General features: G+C 42.3%; 1 protein-coding gene across 4 annotated transcripts in view; it reads left to right on the top strand.

The window, feature by feature from the left end:
* The window catches only part of CTNNA2 (catenin alpha 2), a 1,121,468-nt gene that overhangs the window by 458,283 nt on the left and 643,855 nt on the right, over positions 1-19,330 (top strand). The window lies entirely within an intron of this gene.

Here is a 19,330-nt window from a genome sequence, read left to right as displayed (position 1 = left end):
AAATATTTTTAACTATGTGAATTGCCACTCATGAAGTTATAAACTTACACCTATTAGGGAAAAAAATACAGAATTTTTTTCCCATTGGGAAACTACACTATAACCCTCTTTTTAAACATCTTAAATTTACTTGTATTTTCCTAGATTATTTTTCTTTAGAATTTTCTGCACTTTCAGATTCAGTAAGCTTTGACTGTCTGCAGTGTGAAGATGTATCTAGCCAGCAGGAGTAGTATTCTTCTCAGCCCTTAATTGAATTCATCTATGGGTCTTTACTGGGTACCTGTTAGGTGCTCAGCCTTGGGTGAGGGCGGAGGGTGAAGGGGTTAATGCAGGTGTCTTCAGCTGAAATAATAGTGTCAGGAAGCCATGATTCTGGCCCCAAACATACAATGCACAGTTCCCTCAGATTGTTTGCTCCATATGGACAAGTCTTCATTGAAGCTAGTATAGGACACAGTTTATGCCACTGAGACTCATTTTTTTATTTCTGGAAGAAAAGGGTGTGTTTTTTGTTTTGTTTTGTTTTTTCAGAGAATTTATTTGTATTCATTCCTTGATGGTGATGCTAAGGTGTCCAGACCATTCGTTTTGGACATACACATGTCTTGCATACATTTCTTAAGGCAGACTTTGAGGGAAGGAGTCCTGTCTGCCATAATTATCTGGTTATCCTTGACTTTTGGGCATCTGTTAACCTTCCCATTTACTCTGATGGGATTTCATGCTCCATCAACAATGGGAGCCTAGGTAACCTGTCAGAAGTTTGCATCTGACCTGTGTTAGGCAGGCAAAAGTGTTCTCTGTCAGTGGGTTCTGTATAGCGATGACTATCATCAAAGGACACTACTCGCCCGTCAATAGTTCTGAATCTCAAACCGTCCAAGCCTTAAGAACTAGGTGCCTTTTATTTTTATGCTCAGCAGCAACAGGCGATTTGATAGCAGGCTAGTAAAGCTTACATGGGATGTTAGGGAAGGACAAGAGTTAGTTTTAAACCCGGCATTTGCTCCTAGGTCTTGCCTGCCCAGTTGATCACAAATGTTATAAGAGTTGACAGCTCCTGTTGAGCAGTTGGAGAAATCCCTCTAGGTTTTTTCCTAATGAAAAAAAGCTATTAATTTTGGTGTCACTCATTCTTCGTCTTTTCATGGTGCCTCATAAGCATCTACTAACAAGAAGTGCTAACATGCATTGAGCAGTACCAAGCACCTTTCTGAATAGTTTGTCTGTTATCTCATTTAAGGCTTCTCAAGTAGGAAAACTATCATTATGTTCAGTTGATACAGGAAGAAACTGTTCCTTAAAAAAGTTTAAGTCATTTGCTTAATGTCAACAATTTTGTAAATGGCAGAACACATCATTTTGAACCCAGGGAGTCTGTCTATAGATTCCTTTATTCATTATTGACCGTTTTGGATACATCTTTAAGTGATGGATCTTGGATGAAAGCAATGCCTCTAGGAAAACTCTGATAAAGTGGATATGTGGGATTTGGAATGTTAGCCCATCGTCACAGCATCCCTAATACAGGACTGAGCACTTTCCCATTGATCGTTTGCTTTGCAGCAACTCATGTAATTGAGCAACTAAATTATAGTTAAACTTAATACCTAAAATATTTAGCTCCCTTATTTCCTAGAAAACCAGAATGTTGGAATTGGAAGGGGCTTTTGAAATTATTTAATTTTATTTGTTGGTTATAACTACCCTATCACAGGGAACATTTAAAGAGGATTAGTGATGAAACTAAAGTATGACAAGACTGAAAGGAAGTAACAAAGCCAGAAAAGGGAAAATAAATATAAGTATTAGGAAAAAACTAAGATAAAGCCAGAGATACCATGCTCTAAGGCAGTGGTCGGCAAACTCATTAGTCAACAGAGCCAAATATCCACAGTACAACGATTGAAATTTCTTTTGAGAGCCGAAAACTGACTTCTGCGCATGGGTCACGAAGTTTCAATCGCACTGTACGTGCACGCCAGCACGTGGTATTTTGTGGAAGAGCCATACTCAAGGGGCCAAAGAGCCGCATGTGGCTCGCGAGCCGCAGTTTGCCGACCACTGCTCTAAGGCCTCGCACACTTACATGTTCTAGACTACATATTTAAATACTAATTACTGATACAAAGAAGGGGGTTGGCCAGATGCTGTTCAACAATATAAAAGCAAACCCCTTTCCTCAGTCGGAACTTAACTAGGAAACTGAAGAAGTCAGTTTAATCTGAGCCTCCCTGTTCTCATCTATAGTTAGAGCTGTGACATTTGATCACCCCTGAGTTCTTCTCCATCTCTGTGTGGCCAGGACTTTAAACTTAATGCACATCTTCCAATTTTTAAGGGAGTCATTACTTATGTTTACTTAGATTTGTATTTTCTTTTTTGTTTGTTTGTTTTCTTCCTAATTTCCTGACCTTTTAGACCCAATATGTCTTGTTGTTCTATATCATCTGTTGGTGGACATTTGACCCAGTAAAGAATCCATAGTCTAAAAAAATACAATGAAATGTCTTCCACGGAGTAAGATAAAGTCCTAGGATTCATTTGTTATTACATACTGGAGCTCTATCAGAAATCAGGAGAAAGCACCTCTGATATGATAGAGTAATAAATAGGATGTTTTTATTCAACTTACTCAAACTTATTTTTATTTGCAACTTTTAGAAATCTAGCTATCTCACAAAGATGGGTCCCCAGGTCTGAAAATAAATTGATAACAAAGCTGTAATGTGCAGTAGCAGTTAGAAAGAAGGAGAGGTTGTGCTGGAATAACAAACACCCAAAATCTTGAAAGATTAATAATAGAAGTTTATTTCTCCCTTACAAAAAAAAAAAAGTTCTGCCGATCTTGAGTCTCTCTAGGTAGCTTTTTACAAGGCTGATGCAACATGGTGACTCCATGATCTCAAAAACTGTGCTTTTCCACATTCTCCCTGCAAAAAAAGAGGTCCTTGGAGAATCCAAAGAGGCTCTATACAGCCTTGGTCCTGAAATGGCATCATTATTTTTACTCATATTCTATACACCAGAACTAGTCAGTGTTCTCGTCTATTTTTTTAATGCCCAGAAAAGAAAAGGAAGCATAATCCTGATTAGAACTGTCAATTCCTACCTCATTGATGCATTTTTATCCCCAAAGGCAGTGGTTCTCAACCTTTCTAATGCCGCGACCCTTTAATACAGTCCCTCATGTTGTGCTGACCCCCAACCATAAAATTATTTTCGTTGCTACTTCATAACTGTAATTTTGCTACTGTTAATGAATTATAATGTAAATATCTGTGTTTTCTGATGGTCTTAGGCGACCCTGCTAGTGGTTCTCAACCTGTGGGTCATGACCCACAGGTTGAGAACTGCTGCTATAGAGCCTAAGACTATCGGAAAACATAGATATTTACATTATAATTCAATAACAGTAGCAAAATTACAGTTATGAAGTAGCAATGAAAATAATTTTATGGTTGGGGGTCACCACAACATGAGGAATAAAAGGCCTGCAATAGCACAAATCAGGCTTCTAGTGATTCATTCTCTCTAAAGTTACAGGGGTTATTACTGAGATTTCTGGTTATTTTATTAGTTTTATAATTAAACTTTAAAAACTTATTTGTACTACCATATTTACATTTATATTTTAAAATCTCAGTATAATTATATAAAAACTAGAGGCCCACTGCACGAAATTTGTGCACTCAGTGGAGGTGGGAGGGTCTCTCAGCCCAGCCTGCGCCCTCTCCCAGTCTGGGAGCCCTAAGGGGACGTCTGTCAGTCAGACATCCTTAGCGCCATGGAGGTGGAAGAGGCTCTTGCCACCGCCGCTGCACTTGCCAACCATGAGAGCGGCTTCTGGCTGAGCAGCACTCCCCCTGTGGGAGCACACTGACCACCAGGAAGCAGCTCCTGCTTTGAGCATCTGCCCCCGGTGGTCAGTGTGCGTCATAGCTACCAGTCGTTCTGCCAGTTGGTCTATTTGCATATTAGCCTTTTATTATATAGGATAGGATCATTACAAGTTATTTTAAATATTTTAGATAAATTAAAATGTTAAGAGCCAAGAGGGGGAGTTTGAATTTTTAAGTGCATTACTATATGTATGCTCTGCCAATTCCTATAGATTTAAAATTTTCACACTGCCTGTTTTAGAAAAAACAAGCAATTAGAAATTAATTTAGAAACAAAGGCTGCATGGTTATTGCTTTGCAGTGGTGCTTTGGTAAATAAGTAATTAGCTGCGAACTTTAAGTTCATTCTAACTCATTTTCCATTTTGCTCATTTTTTACAAATCAACAAAGAATCAATCTTTTTTCTTATCTAACCATCAAACACTCTGGCAGTACTCCTTGCTATCTTCTGAATGGGCTCACTTGTTTTCACTAGTCTTTGCTCGGTATTAGAATTTGTAGTTGATGTGGCTCATTTATCAGCCAAGTATGGAGAGACTCTGAAAGATGTATTGTCATTTTCCACTGTCAAAATGATGCATTCACTTAGGTCCTGATTTCTTTGAAAGAGCTTGAGTTGCACTTATTTTGCCGGGTAAAGCATGAGAATAAATGATACACAACTAAGTAAACAGGAAAAAAAAAAAACATATCAGAGCTCAGAAAACCGAAATCCAAGGAGCTTCATTTCCAAGCACACATTTTTAGAGTTAGAGGAAATCAAATAAAATGCCCATAGCTACTTTTTTAGGTTTGATCTATCACCAGCCCACATTGACTATTACACCGGATACTGCAATTCTTGTAGACAGAGAGAGAGGAAGAAAAGTCACTTACTTTCTTCCTCATTGATCTATTTCGGTTCCATCTATATGAGGGCAGCATGCCAACCATGGTTAGGACATGGTGCATGCAAAATCAGACAGAGCTCCAATTCTGGAAGCAGTAAGTTACTATAGGAAAATTGTCTATTTGATCTTTTCTTTTTCCTGCTTTGGTTGAGTTCTGTGGATGTAATTTTTCAGCTGTTTTATCTGTTTACTTGTCATGAAAATAGGAAGGGACAGGGATGTGGTACCCATTACTCATGAACAGAGTCTGTTACTTACAAACCTACAACCCTGACAAGTATTACAGGGGACAATTAGCACAGCCACAGTGCACAATTTTTTTTTGTAAGTAATTAAAATCATTCTCACAGACAACAGAATAACTAGCTGTTATTCTAATTGAAACCAATTTTATTAAGCAAAAGTTTGTTGTTTTAACAATACCCACTCAAACTTGCTCCTTATTTGTTCTGTAAATTTTGATGTTCATGTTTATGAGGGTGAACATCTAGCTAATGTGTGTTCTTTCTGGAGAAATGTCATAGGGAGATTTCTGGTTTAAATTATTTAACTTTGAGTTTTAGTTTCCTCAATTAGAGAAATAAAGATAATATAATTTGAATTTCAAAAGATTGTTGTAAAAATTAAATATGAAAACAGTTGGCAACGTTCTTGGCTCATGATAAATTTAAAAAATGTTATTCTCATTGCTCTTTTCTTCTCATTAGCATAATTTTCTCTACTCAGTATAAAATACATTTTGAATAGCAACTCTGCACTTTGCCAGTGGTGTTTCCAGGAGGTCTGACAGTATTGTGGTCCGTCATCCTTTCTTTTGCCTCTTTTGAAAGATTTTGCTTCTACCCACATATCTCCCCCATATTTATGCCCTTTACAGACATGCAATTAGTTAAAACAACGTTATAGTCTCTTTTTTGTTCATACATGAATAGGCGGTTTTTAACCTACTTTTCTCTACCTCTCTCCATTCTTGACCACTACTATTCTATTTTTGAGGAACCACTTTTTTTTTACTGTTGATCAGTAAATGTTAAGAGAATGATTCTCAGCCTGGGTCTCTTTTATCAAATGGATAGACATCAGTTTGGAATTAAAGAATTAGAGAAAATTAAAAATTATATTAAAGCAAATAAGAAAATCATAAAATGAAGAATATTTGGAATGCAACTATCTATTCAACAATCCCTTCAGGGGCCTTTCAAAAGTAAATAAATAATAATAATAATAACAATAATAATTGAATAATTACTGGTATAAAGAAGACCAAGTCCCTGTTTGCATGCAATTTGTGTATGAATGGAGGAGACAGATAGTAAACAAGTATGCCAAGTGAAAAGGAGATAATACAATTATTCAAACAAACCATGAAGATATTGACAGAGGGTGATAGTACAGCTGCTGCCTGGAATGGGGAGGGATTCTTAGACCTTGAAAATCAGAAGGTGTAGACACTGAACAATCTCTTGGAAATGTGTTCCTGGCTGATGAGTCAGCAATTATGAAGACCCAGTAGCAAGAACAAACTAGGAGTCTGCAAAGACCAGAAGGAGTCTGGTGAATCTGGGGTCCAATGAACAAGGAGAGAAGGAGCTGTAACTGATGAGAATCTCAAAATGAATCCTCGGTCTCTCGTTATTTCCTTAAGCTCCCTATTTTTAAGAGAATTAAAAATATATTTCCTAATCTTAATTGCTTTTGATTTGCTTAATTACTGGTACTGCAAAGCTATTGCTTCCTACTCTTTTCATTTCATTTCTTTTGGTTTAAATAATAAGCCTTTGAAGGGCTAGCCTGGGAACTAACCCATATTTATACCATGTTTTTGAGAGATATTATTCAAATTGCAGACATTTTCTGCAACATAGTTCTTTTTAAGATGGGGACAGCCTACAATTTAGGATGTCCTAAAGCAGGTCATCATTTTATCAAAAAAACCTCATTGCTCCAAATTCTTGGTTTCCACTGAGGCTATACTAAAGATTAGATTTGTCCTATTATTAAGAACTAGAGGCCCAGTGCACGAATTCGTGCACAGGTGGGGTCCCTCAGGGTGGCCTGCGGGGATTGGGCTGGAACCTACAGTCTAACATTGCCTTCAGCTCCTACCTGCCACTCCCACTCATCCTGGTCCCACTGTGCTTGCTGTAGGATCGTGCCCAATCAGTACTGATCAGGAGAGGCTCGCACCACTGCAGCAGTGCTTAGCATATTAGGCTTTTACTATATAGTGTGAGCCCTGCATCTGGCTCCCTCCCAAGGGGAGTGGCCTGCAGGATCAGGCCAAAACCGGCTCTCTGACATCCTCCAGGAGTCCCAGATTGCAAGAGGGCACAGGCCAGGTGGAGGGACTCCACCAGTGCATGATCAGGGCCAGGGAAGGAACACAGAAGGGCTCCAGGGCGTGTCCATCCACGTATCGTCCAGTCCTGATCAGGTCCAATTGGGGCTGGCTGGCCAGGGAAGGACACGGGAGGTTGGACAGCTGGGGAGGGACCGTGGGAAGGCTCCAAGACGTGTCCGGCCCATCTCCCTCAGTCCCGATCAGCCGGACCCCAGCAGCAAGCTAACCTACCAATTGGAGCGTCTTCCCCCTGATGGTCAGTGCACGTCATAGCGAGCAGTTGGGCGGCCTTAGCATTATCATTAGCATATTACGTTTTGATTGGTTGAACAGTCAACCGGACAACAGACGACTGGACACTTAGGATGATTTCCTCACTCAACCGTTACAAATGCCTGACTTCTACTTTTTCCAGTTCTTTAATTTCAAATAGAAATTAGAATAGAAAAATAAATGAAGTGTTTACATTTTAATATTCAGATATCTTAAAGTCACAAGAAGTAGTACTTCTGAATGTTGATAATTTTCTAAGTAAAAGATAAAAACAATTATGAAAATTAGATTTAGAAGTTTTCATTGTGATTAAGAAGACTTCTAAAAAATCACCCCTTTATAAGATATACTAGTAGATATTGGATTATATCATGGAAACCCACCTAAAAAAGACCTAAGAAAAGGGTTTACTCAAATAAAATTCAGTACAGGACTTTAAATTCAAAAGTTGGGTTGATGGAGGCCACTCTTAATGCCTGGCTGGATTCCTCCAGACAATTAAAATGCCTTCCGATCCCTGAAAGTGAGCAACTGAGAGGTCCTAGTGTCAAAAACAGCCATCCAGTTGCCATTTCCTTTGAATAACCTAGTATGAGAAAAGGCCTAGCTCCTGCTTTCCTGTGCATAGTTTAAAGATGGAATTTTAGAGTTGAATGCAAACAAGAATCAGTAAATTATATTAGACTAGAGGCCCAGTGCACAAAATGTGTGCGCTTAGTGGGGGGGGGGTCCCTCAGCCCGGCCTGCACCCTCTCACAGTCCAGGAGCCCTTGGGGGATGTCTGACTGATGGCTTAGGTCCACTTCCCATGGGAATCGGGTCTAAGCCGGCAGTCGGACACCCTTAGCACTGCCGCAGAGGTGGGAGAGGCTCCCGCCACCGCCACTGCGCTCGCCAGCCATGAGCCCAGCTTCTGGCTGAGCAGCGCTCCCCTTGTGGGAGAACACTGACCACCAGGGGGCAGCTCCTGCATTGAGCGTCTGCCCCCTTGTGGTCACTGTGCATCATGGCGACCGGTGAGCCAAAACTGGCTCTCAAACATCCCCCAAGGGGTCCTGGATTGAGAGAGGGCGCAGGCCAGGCCGATGGAGCCCACCAGTGCATGATCGGCACCAGGGAAGGATGCAGGAGGTTGGCCAGCTGGGGAGGGACTGCAGGAAGGCTCCAGGGTGTGTCCGGCCCATCTCGCTCAGTCCTGATTGGTTGGACCCCAGCAGCAAGCTAATCTACCGGTCAGAGCGTCTGCCCCCTAGTGGTCAGTGCACATCATAGCGACTGGTCGACTCTATGCCCCCTGGTGGTCAGTGCATGTCATAGCAAGAGGTTGGGCAGCCTTAGCATATCATTAGCATATTACATTTTGATTGATTGAACAAGTCAACCAGTCACCAGATGACCTGACACTTAGTATATTAGGCTTTTATTATATAGGACTAGAGGCCCAGTGCACGAAATTCGTGCATGGGGGGGAAGTGTCCCTCAGCCCAGCCTGCACCCTCTCCAATCTGGGACCCCTCAAGAGATGTCCAACTGCCCGTTTAGGCCCAGTGGAATCGGGCCTAAATGGGCAGTTGGACATCCCTTTCACAATCCATGACTGCTGGCTCCCAACTGCTCGCCTGCTTGCCTTCCTGATTGCCCCTAACAGCTTCTGCCTGCCAGCCTGATCACCCCCTAACCACTACCCTCACAGCCTGATTGATGCCTAACTGCTCCCCTGCCAGCCTGTTATCCCCTAACTGCCTTCCCCTGCAGGCCTGGTCACCCCTAACTGCCCTCCTTTGCAGGCCTGGGTCCCCCCCAACTGCCTTTCCCTGCAGACCCAGTCACCCCCAACTTCCCTCCTCTGCCGGCCGGGTCACCCCTAACTGCCCTCCCCAGCAGGCTTGATCGCCCCCAACTGCCCTCCCTTGCAGGTCTGATCCCTCCCAACTGCCCTCCCCTGCTGGCCTGATAGCCCACAACTGCCCTCCCTTGCAGGCCTGGTTCCTCCCAACTGTCCTCCTCTGCTGGCCATCTTGTGGTGGCCATCTTGTATCCACATGGGGGCAGGATCTTTGACCACATGGGGGCAGCCATCTTGTGTGTTGTAGTGATGGTCAATCTGCATATTACTATTTTATTAGATAGGATAGAGGCCTGGTGCATGGGTGGGGGCCAGCTGGTTTGCCCTGAAGGGTGTTCCGGATCAGGGTGGGGGTTCCCTTGGGGTGTGGGGCGGCCTGGGCGAGGGGCCTGTGGTGGTTTTCTGGCTGGCCACGCCCCCCGGCGACCCAAGCAGAGGCCCTGGTATCTGGGATTTATTTATCTTCTACAATTGAAACTTTGTAGCCTGGAGTGGAGCCAAGCCTTCTGCTCACTTTGTGGCCGCAGCCATTTCTGTTGGGATTTATGTATCTTCTATAATTGAAACTTTGTAGCCTTAAGCGGAGGCCTGGGCCGGACAGGGTGTGCGGAAAGCTTGGCTTCCTCCATCACCAGGGGCAACCCTAGCCTCCTGCTCTCTTCAGCTCCATGGCTGCCACCATTTCTGTTGGGCTTTATTTATCTTCTATAATTAAAACTTTGTAGCCTTAAGCAGAGGCCAAGGCAGGCCAGGGTGTGTGGAAAGCTTGGCTTCCTCCATCGCTGGGGGCAACCCTAGCCTTCTACTCCCTCTAGCTCTGTGGCTGCCGCCATTTCTGTTTGGATTTATTTATCTTCTATAATTAAAACTTTGTAGCATTGAGTGGAGGCCTGGGCCGGCAAGGGCAGGCAGAAAGCTTGGCTTCCTCCACTGCCAGGGAAACCCAAGCCTCCCTCCTGCTCTCTGTGGCTGCATCCATCTTAGTTGGGTTTATTTGCATATTCCCTCCTAATTGGCTGGTGGGTGTGGCTGGTGGGCATGGCTTGTGGGTGTAGTGGAGGTATGGTCAGTTTTTATATTATCCTTTTATTAGATAGGATAGGATTCTGCATAATAGTAGATTTAGAGTTGGCACATACATTTTAATTCTGATTTGTAGAAATATATGCAGGTGAATTTTGTTGATTACCACAGTTTTTTTGTCTTCATGAAAGTAGGACTGGCAGGGCCTCTGTTTGTATTCTCCTTTTAGAAAGATGCCCATGAAGCTTAAGTTTTTTGTTATTTTTTTTTCTATCTCCTCATTTAGCAAGTTAGTTTTGCTTTGAGAAGGGAGAGAAGAATTAGTCACTGATAGGTCTATTGACCAAAATCCTTCTTTTTAGATAGAACTCACTTCAATATTAAAAGAAAAAAGGGCTGATGGGACTCATTTCTTATGCCATTTTACTGTAACCAAATGCTGATTTTCCACATTTTCCTTCACAAACCACCCTTTCCATCTCCCACACCTGTCACATTTACAAGCCACCCTTCCACTGATCTGTACTTCATTTACACAACTTCTCTTGACAGCACACACTTTAGGAAATGCTTCTGGGTGGAGAATGACACCTTAGTTTGCAGAACTTGAGAGTGGAGTGTGGCTAAAAGTCAGTGCCCTGTGAGGAGAGGGTCCCTTTTCAGAGGCTGTGCACAGGTTAGCCTCACAAACATGTCTATCAGAATAGAAAGCCATTGCTCTCAGCTCCTGTCCATCCAGGCTCACCAGTGTGCACTCTACCATTCCACTCGCCTCTTCCCTTTGCCATTGTTGAAGAAGGCTGAGAGGGAAAGAAGAAGGTGGAGAAAATTTATAGGAGCTTAAATATCCCAGCCGGTGTGGCTCAGTCGTCTAGTGTTGACCTATGAACCAGGTGGTCATGGTTTGATTCACGGTCGGGGCATTTGCCACATTGCAGGCTCCACCCCCCTTGCGGAGCATGCAAAAGGCAGCAGATCAGTGATTCTCTCCCATCGTTGATGTTTCTACCTCTCTCTCCCTCTCCCTTCCTCTCTGAAATCAATAAAAATATTTTTTAAAAAATAAAATAATAAAATAATAAATAAATAGATGGAAGCAGGGAAGTAACCCAAGCTGCTCCTCAAAAAAGCTACCTCCCACATCTCTTCCCACATGTTGTCTTTAAGGATGTATATAACCTGGAACATAGCAGACAGGGTTGTCTACCCTGAATCCACAGAAATGAGCATCCATAAAGTGGAATCACAGATTGGACATTGCTAACTGGAGGTGGAAGCTATTGGGGGTGGGTGGAGGCCTATACTTGCTTCCCCTGACTGTCCCCTCCTTACCCCCCAGGCCCAGAGTGTTACATGGGGTTTTGTGTCTCACAGAGCCTGCTTCTTTCTCTGCTGGGAGCTGTCTCTGTTCCAAAACTCAAGACTATGATTCCCCAGGAAAATCAAGCCCAGCACTGGCCCCTGCCCCAAGTCAGGGCTTGAGCCCCTGTGTCCTGACACTTGTCCCCAGTATGAGCAGTGTGTGTTGGAGTGACATGGTCTGAAAGGTGCAGGGTCCATACATGAGAGTCACACTTCCTGTTTTCACTCAAATCCCCATTTGTCTCAAGCTTGCTCACTGTCTTAACTTTCTAGCATCTCACTGAAGCAGATTGATGTGATAGAAAGACACTGTGAAGGCCTTGAACTCAGTTCAAGTCCCCTCTCTGCTTCTGAACTAGTTTTGTGACATTGAGCAAGTTACTTATTCTTCTGGAGCCTCAGTGCCCTCCATCTGTGAAAGGGAAGGTGATAATATGTAACTCATAAAATGGCTGTGAGAAATAAAAATAACTGTGACACATAGGAGGACCTCAATAAATGGAAACTACGAATGGCAGGTATGTAGAGTCTCACTGCTTGGCTTGATTTATGACAGGGGTGAGGAACCTTTTTCCTGCCAAGGGCCATTTTGATATTTATAAGATCATTCACAGAATACCCACAATTATCAGCTTAAAACTTAGTCTGCTATATTTGGTCAAACATTTAATTAACTCACCCCTAATGCCTTGACAGGGCCAGACCAAATGATTTCGAGGGCCTTATATGGCCCCCAGGCCAGACATCCCCCATCCCTGATTTACGACCATTAATAATACAAATAAATAAACAATCTTTTAATGTCCTTTTTACTGTGATAGTGGGGGTGCTTCAGGTACTTGTTTCAACATTCATTGTTTTTAACATTTTTGAAAACAGTACTTCAACCACAACCATGCCACTAGGTGGAAAGCAGTGGGTGCCCACTTGAAAGCACTCTGAGATGAGAGGTGGCAAGTGGAAGGTGCAGAGCATGCAGCACTGACCGTCATTCTCAAGTTGTTTTTAAAGTTGGCCCAGATTCAGCTCCAGCCATTTCCGCGTGCCGAAAGCACACCCTGTTCTGTTACAGGGAGCACTCAGCTATCCCAGTCATTTCTCCAAACAACCCTAAGTGGTTGGAGGGAAGTCAAGCCAGACCTTTTGAGGGGAGCTCATGACTGCATCCCTCCTAAGAGTCAATAGGACAGCAAACTGTCATAGTTTTCACTTCAGTCAACTGGTGCCTGGATCACTGTGGGAACTAGACTATGGGCGGGTTAGGAGGAACAATTTGTTCTGTGAAAGTGAAGAGCATGAACTGCCTGGGTTCCAGTCCTGCCTACTCCATGCACCATCCATATGACTATGGGAGTGTTCTGAACCCTCTATTTCCTCACTTGTAAAATAGGGTAGAGTTCAGTGCTTCTATCACAGGGTGCAGGTAAGAGCTTAGAAAGGTGCTCACATCATCCGCATTATCATCCTGGGAACGCCGCAGCCTCTGTGATGTGTCTACTTGAATATACAGCAGGTGACTTTTAAGCTTGACCTATCTATTGACCTGGAGGGTAGATCCTTAAGTGGCTACATCAGGAAAGAAAATAGTAGATTTCATTTTCTTTGTGCCGCTATCCCATAATATGTGCTAGACACTATGCTAAGAACTCTGTATCTATAATTGTACTTAACCCAAAGTAAGTCTGTGAGAGTTTTGAGTACTTTAAATAGCTCACTTTACAAAGCTCATTTAGGAAAGTAACTTTCCCACTGTTGCCAGGGTTGGGGTTCTAAGATTCAGGTGGGTAGTGATTTTTTAAAAAGATATAAGTAATTGAGCTGCTTATCTCTGTGACTCTAAGGAATGAAAAATCAGTTAATTAGCCTGAACCTAGGATAACGTGATATGTTCAAGAAGGTTTCTTTGTATAAAATGTTGCATATCTAAGGCTCATGAATCAAGATGAGAAAATAAAACCCTAAGTACACATTTTAGAAAAATGCCTATTGTGTGGTATGCTAAAGTCCTTTTAACTGTATAACTCTAAGGATTTAGTTACAGGAATACCTTTGCCTCAAACTGTAGCTCATTGTTGGGCTAATTTCTAATGAATGAACATAATACTTCAAGAATTGCGTTATTACTTTAGGACAAATAAGACAGATGGCTGGAAGTGATTGTGATACCTGGAAATGAGAGCAGACACTTATGGGGCAGTTTTCCTCCAAGAAACTCTTGAACACTAAGGATTTTTTAGTTCAAATACATTTTTAAAATATGCTTCAAAGGAAACGATAATGTTGGGTATATTCCCGATGCATATTTCCAGCCTCTTAGCCTGCTCTTGGTTTCACGGTAGAAGTACTATTCCTACTTTCATGGAAAACTCTTCAAAATTGGAGTGCTGGTGCCTGAGGGGGGGCCTGCATTTGAGAGTCTTTGAGTGATTAACCCCTCTGGGCCTGGTTCCTTCCTTTATATTTCTTTGTTCTTGGTTTTCTGCAGAAGCTAGAGTCACATCAAAGTTCTGTCCTGGATTTGGAGGGTGTCCAGGAAATATGGCAGTATCAGCATGACACCATACCAGACCTCCTGGCAAGTCTGAGCTTAGGAAATTGAATGGTTATGGAGACCAATCAGGGCCTCTGTTGAAATGTTAATGAAGGCAGGGACAATTTCAAGCATTGTTTTCCTATTTGAACTAGGATATTAAATTCATAAATGATAGGGCCTGAGAATAAAATCCTCCTAGACATGGGAACAAACAAAGAGTAGATGCTGATGTGTCTCTAAGGAGATGTTCTGAGCCCTTCTTGCACCCAGGCTGGGAATTAGGAATGGGACAACAGAGGGTCCTTAGGTTGATTTGGGAAGGCATGTGCCTCATTCTTAAGGGAGAGCTTGGGGAGAAGCACAACCCCAGGGAACAATGACTTTAGGGTAATGTTCTCAGGGTGGGCCTGGGGCACCTTCCCAGAATATCTGTCCATAAGGTGGAATGGGGTATAATGATTGCTGTGCACCCAAGAGTAGGATGGAGTGTTGAAAGCTCTCAGAGCACCTCCCCAGGTATCCTGCGGCCCCACCAAGGGAAGGACCAACACAGTAAACACAGATGTTTGAGAAAGTGGAATCCAAAGAGTTTTACTGATGCCTGGTGGCTAAGAAAACAGACTTTGGAGTCAGATTATTTCCACTCAAATTCCACAGGCCTCCACTTCCTAGCCTCATGAAAGTGAGCAAATGAGCCTCTCTGCCTCAATTTCCTCCCTTGTAAAATGGGCATCATCATCATCATGTGTTAAGAGTGCATCCTGGCACAGAATAAAAATGTTGTATTTGCTATTATTGTTACTAATGAGTTTTATAAAAAGAAAGAAAACTACAGTTTTCATGCATCTGAACTTGGGAATGGGAGACTAGTACCTCGAGCCTCCTGATAGTCTAACTTGAATACAAGAAACACGCTGTAATGAATGGGATTTAAGTATTCTTCTGAATTCCATTAGATTCTCACCCATCCTCTCTTTTTTGTGAGCTTTTCTTCAAATATGTTCAAATATGCCTTTGGACACATGGACTAACTATGCTCATAACCATGGGCATCGGGCTTAATTTTCCTAGGTCTCAGTTATCTGTGAAATGAGTAGCATAGCAAACCTGGAGGTTTGTTGTAAGTGCTGAACAAAATGAATCTGTGAAATGCATATGTGGCAGTAAACATTGTACCTGTAATCAGCATTTAATTAACCATAAGGGTTTCTGTTATTGTCTGTGGTCATCTTAATTCCTATTCTACCATCAAAAGACAGCAATAATTGGAAGACTAAGTGTAGAATAGAGAAAGTTGCTTTAAAAGCCAATGATTAGAAAAACGCTCTGACGGCCACCATACTTATTCATCAGCTCTGGCTACATCAAGGCCCCAGCCTCCCCTGTGTCTGAAAGTCAGCCGCCTGTGAAGTGTCGGTGTTGAGATGATTTGTCTGCTTGTTGATTATGACTGTAGATTTGCCATCTCTATGTCTAATTAAATCCAGCCAAAGCCCAGGTATGTTCATAGCCAGATCTGATTTATTTAGATGTTTTGCTTTAAAATGAATACAGGGGTAAAATTTGTTTTGTTTCTTTTGCTCCAAAAAATGCCTTAAAAATCCAATCTCTGTGTCAGTGACAAGTATTGATATACTTTGTCATACAAGAAATATCTTCACCTTCTAGAACTAAAAAGCCAGTGATTTTTCAGCAGACTTTCCTAAGATAATAATGTAATCTATCTTTCAGAGAATATTAAAGGCGATCCTTGAAGGTGAGGGCCAAAGCCTCAAATTAGAAAGATAATTTCGAGAGAACAGCATTTGTATTCATTTGAATTTAACAACCTGGAATGGAAAAGTTCATGTTAGTGATTATTTCTCCCCAATGTTTTCATTGGCAAAAAGAATAATTATATTATCTGCTTTGAAAATTAGACTTACTTAATGTTGCATATAGTGAAATGGAGGCAGTAAAAACCCCCAAATCCAAAATGTGAAGAAAGGTATTCCAATTGATTGCACTTACTGGTTGTTGTATTTAGGTAAGTGATGATTTTATAATTATAGATGCAAAACTCTTTCTAAAGTGCCTGACTGGAACTTTCTGTCTTAGTTTGATAAGATCTACTAGGATCAACTTTTGAGTACAATAGGGATAGCCATACTGGGAGAATGGAAATTTCCAGCTCGTTTGAACTCTTAAAGAAGCTCTTTGGATTTGCATCTGTTGAAGTGGGAAGGCAGGGCCAGAACTGAACGCTGTCTCTTGGCCCTTCCTTTTAAGAGGATCTGATGGAATGTGGAAATGTCCTGGCCAAATTGTGAAACTGCAAAATTTCACATTCTTTACTTCTCTTCTTCAGTCCCCCATCTCTGTGTTCTTTGGGTCACCTCCTTTCTCTTGAACGGATACCCAAGCCTTCCCTGCAATTTATGAGGGGAAAGCAGGAACTTTTTTTTTTTTTTGTAAATCACCAAAGTGTAGCAGAATGGATGCCTTCTAACTTCTTTTCCACCAAGTTGAGACCCACAGAGGTTTGTTCACTTCATCTTAGATGCATGCTCTTAAATTAATCCTGTGTCCACATGAAGCATGCGTTAATGCTGTGGTTAAATTGTCTTGAAACCTGCCCTGGAACTCCAGCAACATTACAAGGCATAGACCTTGCACTGAAATCATGTTTCTGCCAACTGGCCTGTTTCCCCTCCCTCTCATCTTTCCCCGTTCCTTCGGGTCCCACATGGGCTGCGAGATGAGCTGTGGCTCCTGGCACAACTTCAGACTTTGCTTGGTCCCTTAACAAGCACTGAAACCCGGCCAGGAGTTTTCAATTTTCTGCACTCGGGCATCTTGAGATCTCATCAAAGATGCAGTGTAGAGTTGCATGAGGATGTGGAATAACAACAAAGGTAGTAAATGATTAAGTGACAAAATGACAGATGCTTCAGGAAACCAGAGTAGGAAGGCAGTGCCATTGATGGGAGGGGGAGGGGGTGAGGGGTGTAAAGAGGGAAAAGAGAGGAGAAGGGCATTGGGTCTATGGGGACAGACTGAGCAAAGGCCTGAGGGTGGACATGCTCAGGAATTGGGAGACTAAGGGACATGTTTAGAGTGAAAAGGGGCCCAGCAGTGGTGCTCAGTGGTTGAGCATTGAACTATGAACCAGAAGGTCAGTGTTTTATTCCCTCCCAGTCAGGGCATATGCCCAGGTGGCGGGCTTGATCCTCGATTGTGCAGCCGATCAATGATTCTCTCTCATCATTGATGTCCCTATCTCTCTCTCCCTCTTCCTTCCTCTCCGAACTCATTAAAGATATATTCCAAAAAAAAAAAAAAAAAAAAAAAAAAGAGGAGCCTCCCACCAAGCCCCTATGGCTGCAGAGCTAAGTGAGCCAGAGGAGAGAGTTTATTGCCATTTAAAATAACCTAGTGTCCTCCTTGAGGTCGTAGATATATCTTGGGAACATTCCATATGTGGTCTTCATACTAAACATGGTAAAATAGTGCGACTATATTCAAATATAACTTCCTGGGTTTACCTGCTGGGGCTTGTCCCTGCTTTCCTCTTGTTCCCCATCTCCTTGAAGTCACATACAGGTTGTCACCTTCAGAGAGGGGCCTGCTGACAGTGACTGAGGTGACCACACTGCCTTGGATGGTGAGTTGACTTCTCATATGAACAATGGTCAGATCCCCATGCGGTGGCCAGCTTGCTGAAGGCAGGCACCGCTATGCCTCTTTCTGTCCCAGAGATAGACATTTGAAGGCTGAAGTGGGGTGGGAAACAGAATGTAAGAAGAAGATAGCTACGTTCAGAAATTAATTTTTATTTTGAGAAACACAAATAGCTCTGAAAAAATGCAAAGGACAGCTTTTGGTATATTTTGTAGACATGTCTTCACTTGTGTTTGGCAGTCAGCACTTGTTGGGCTTGTGCTCAATGTTTTTTTCTCAAATAATCACATTCCAGCTTGTGACACATTAGAGAGTCTTGGTCCAGGTTTCCACTGTGTGGCTCTCCCCCTCCACCTTTCCCTCAAAGTCCCAGGGCTGTGCCAGGAAGTGCCCAGCAAATGCAGGCTGTGTACAAAAGCTCCCAGCCTGGGCTTCCTTGTTGATATTAAGCCTCAGAAAATATAATTGGAGCAGAGAGGATGGAATTGGTAGTATCCACCAAATATGGGGAGGCTGATTCTGAACATAACATTAGGCTGCTATTACACCAAATAATGTTTTGAAAGACAAAACTCAGGGCTTTAAATGGCACCTGAAGGCTGAGTCAGTTTGCCTTTGCAATTCAATTATCTCGGCTGGTTTCAGTGTGCTGAGAGGTAGCAATAATATTTCATCCAGCATTCCATCCCATTAAAATGCTTGGATATCTGTTTGAATAGCATCGCTGTAATGTTAATAAATCTATAATGGTCACACAGGCAGGCGTGCTGTATGGATCACTCGGGAAGGAATGCCCATTAATCAGCTCCATGCGGCTTATTTATTCATTCCTCCGAGGGTTTGGCATCTTTGAGGAAGGAGACCAGCCCCTTTGCAGTCATCTAGCTTCTGTATTCTAGAATCATTTCCCCCGATGATGGTCAAATCCAGACTATCAGCACTGATGAATCCAAAACACGGGGAATGCAACATGGTTCATAAGTTTTTAAAGTTTACTTTGCTTTGGAATGAGTCCTGGATTCATACATGGATGCAGCCACTCTTTGAGATGAACTTACTTTACACAGAGAATAAAACTATGTGATGGAGACTTGGTTTGTCAAGGAAACTGCTAATTTGTACTATTCATTTTCCATGCCAATCCCCTTTGGTACCAGTTCAAGATTTCTCTTTTTCACACTTATGCTGGAATGGACATGGGCAGTGGTTTTTGAAGTGTAAAGGTCTCTTGGCTTCTAAGACATGTAGAGAGCATCAAGATGTCAACTCAATACCAAAGATGCTTGTGCTGCAGTTGTGAAGTTACTGTTGTCCCCTAATAAGCCTTAAAATAGTATTAGCCTTAAAAAAATAGTATTAGTCTAAATAAAAAAAAATTAGTTTATATTGTGATATCACTAGCTTATTAATATGTGAGCACCACATGCAATTATTTCTGAAGTGAGACAGGTTATATGACTGGGCACACAGCATAAAGAGAATCCTAGTGAGTTTGT

Source organism: Plecotus auritus, assembly GCF_963455305.1.
Source record: "Plecotus auritus genome assembly, chromosome: 8".
In the NCBI taxonomy this organism is placed as follows: domain Eukaryota; kingdom Metazoa; phylum Chordata; class Mammalia; order Chiroptera; family Vespertilionidae; genus Plecotus; species Plecotus auritus.
The sequence above is the reverse complement of the archived record's forward strand: the minus strand, read 5'-3'. Positions and strand labels throughout refer to the sequence as shown.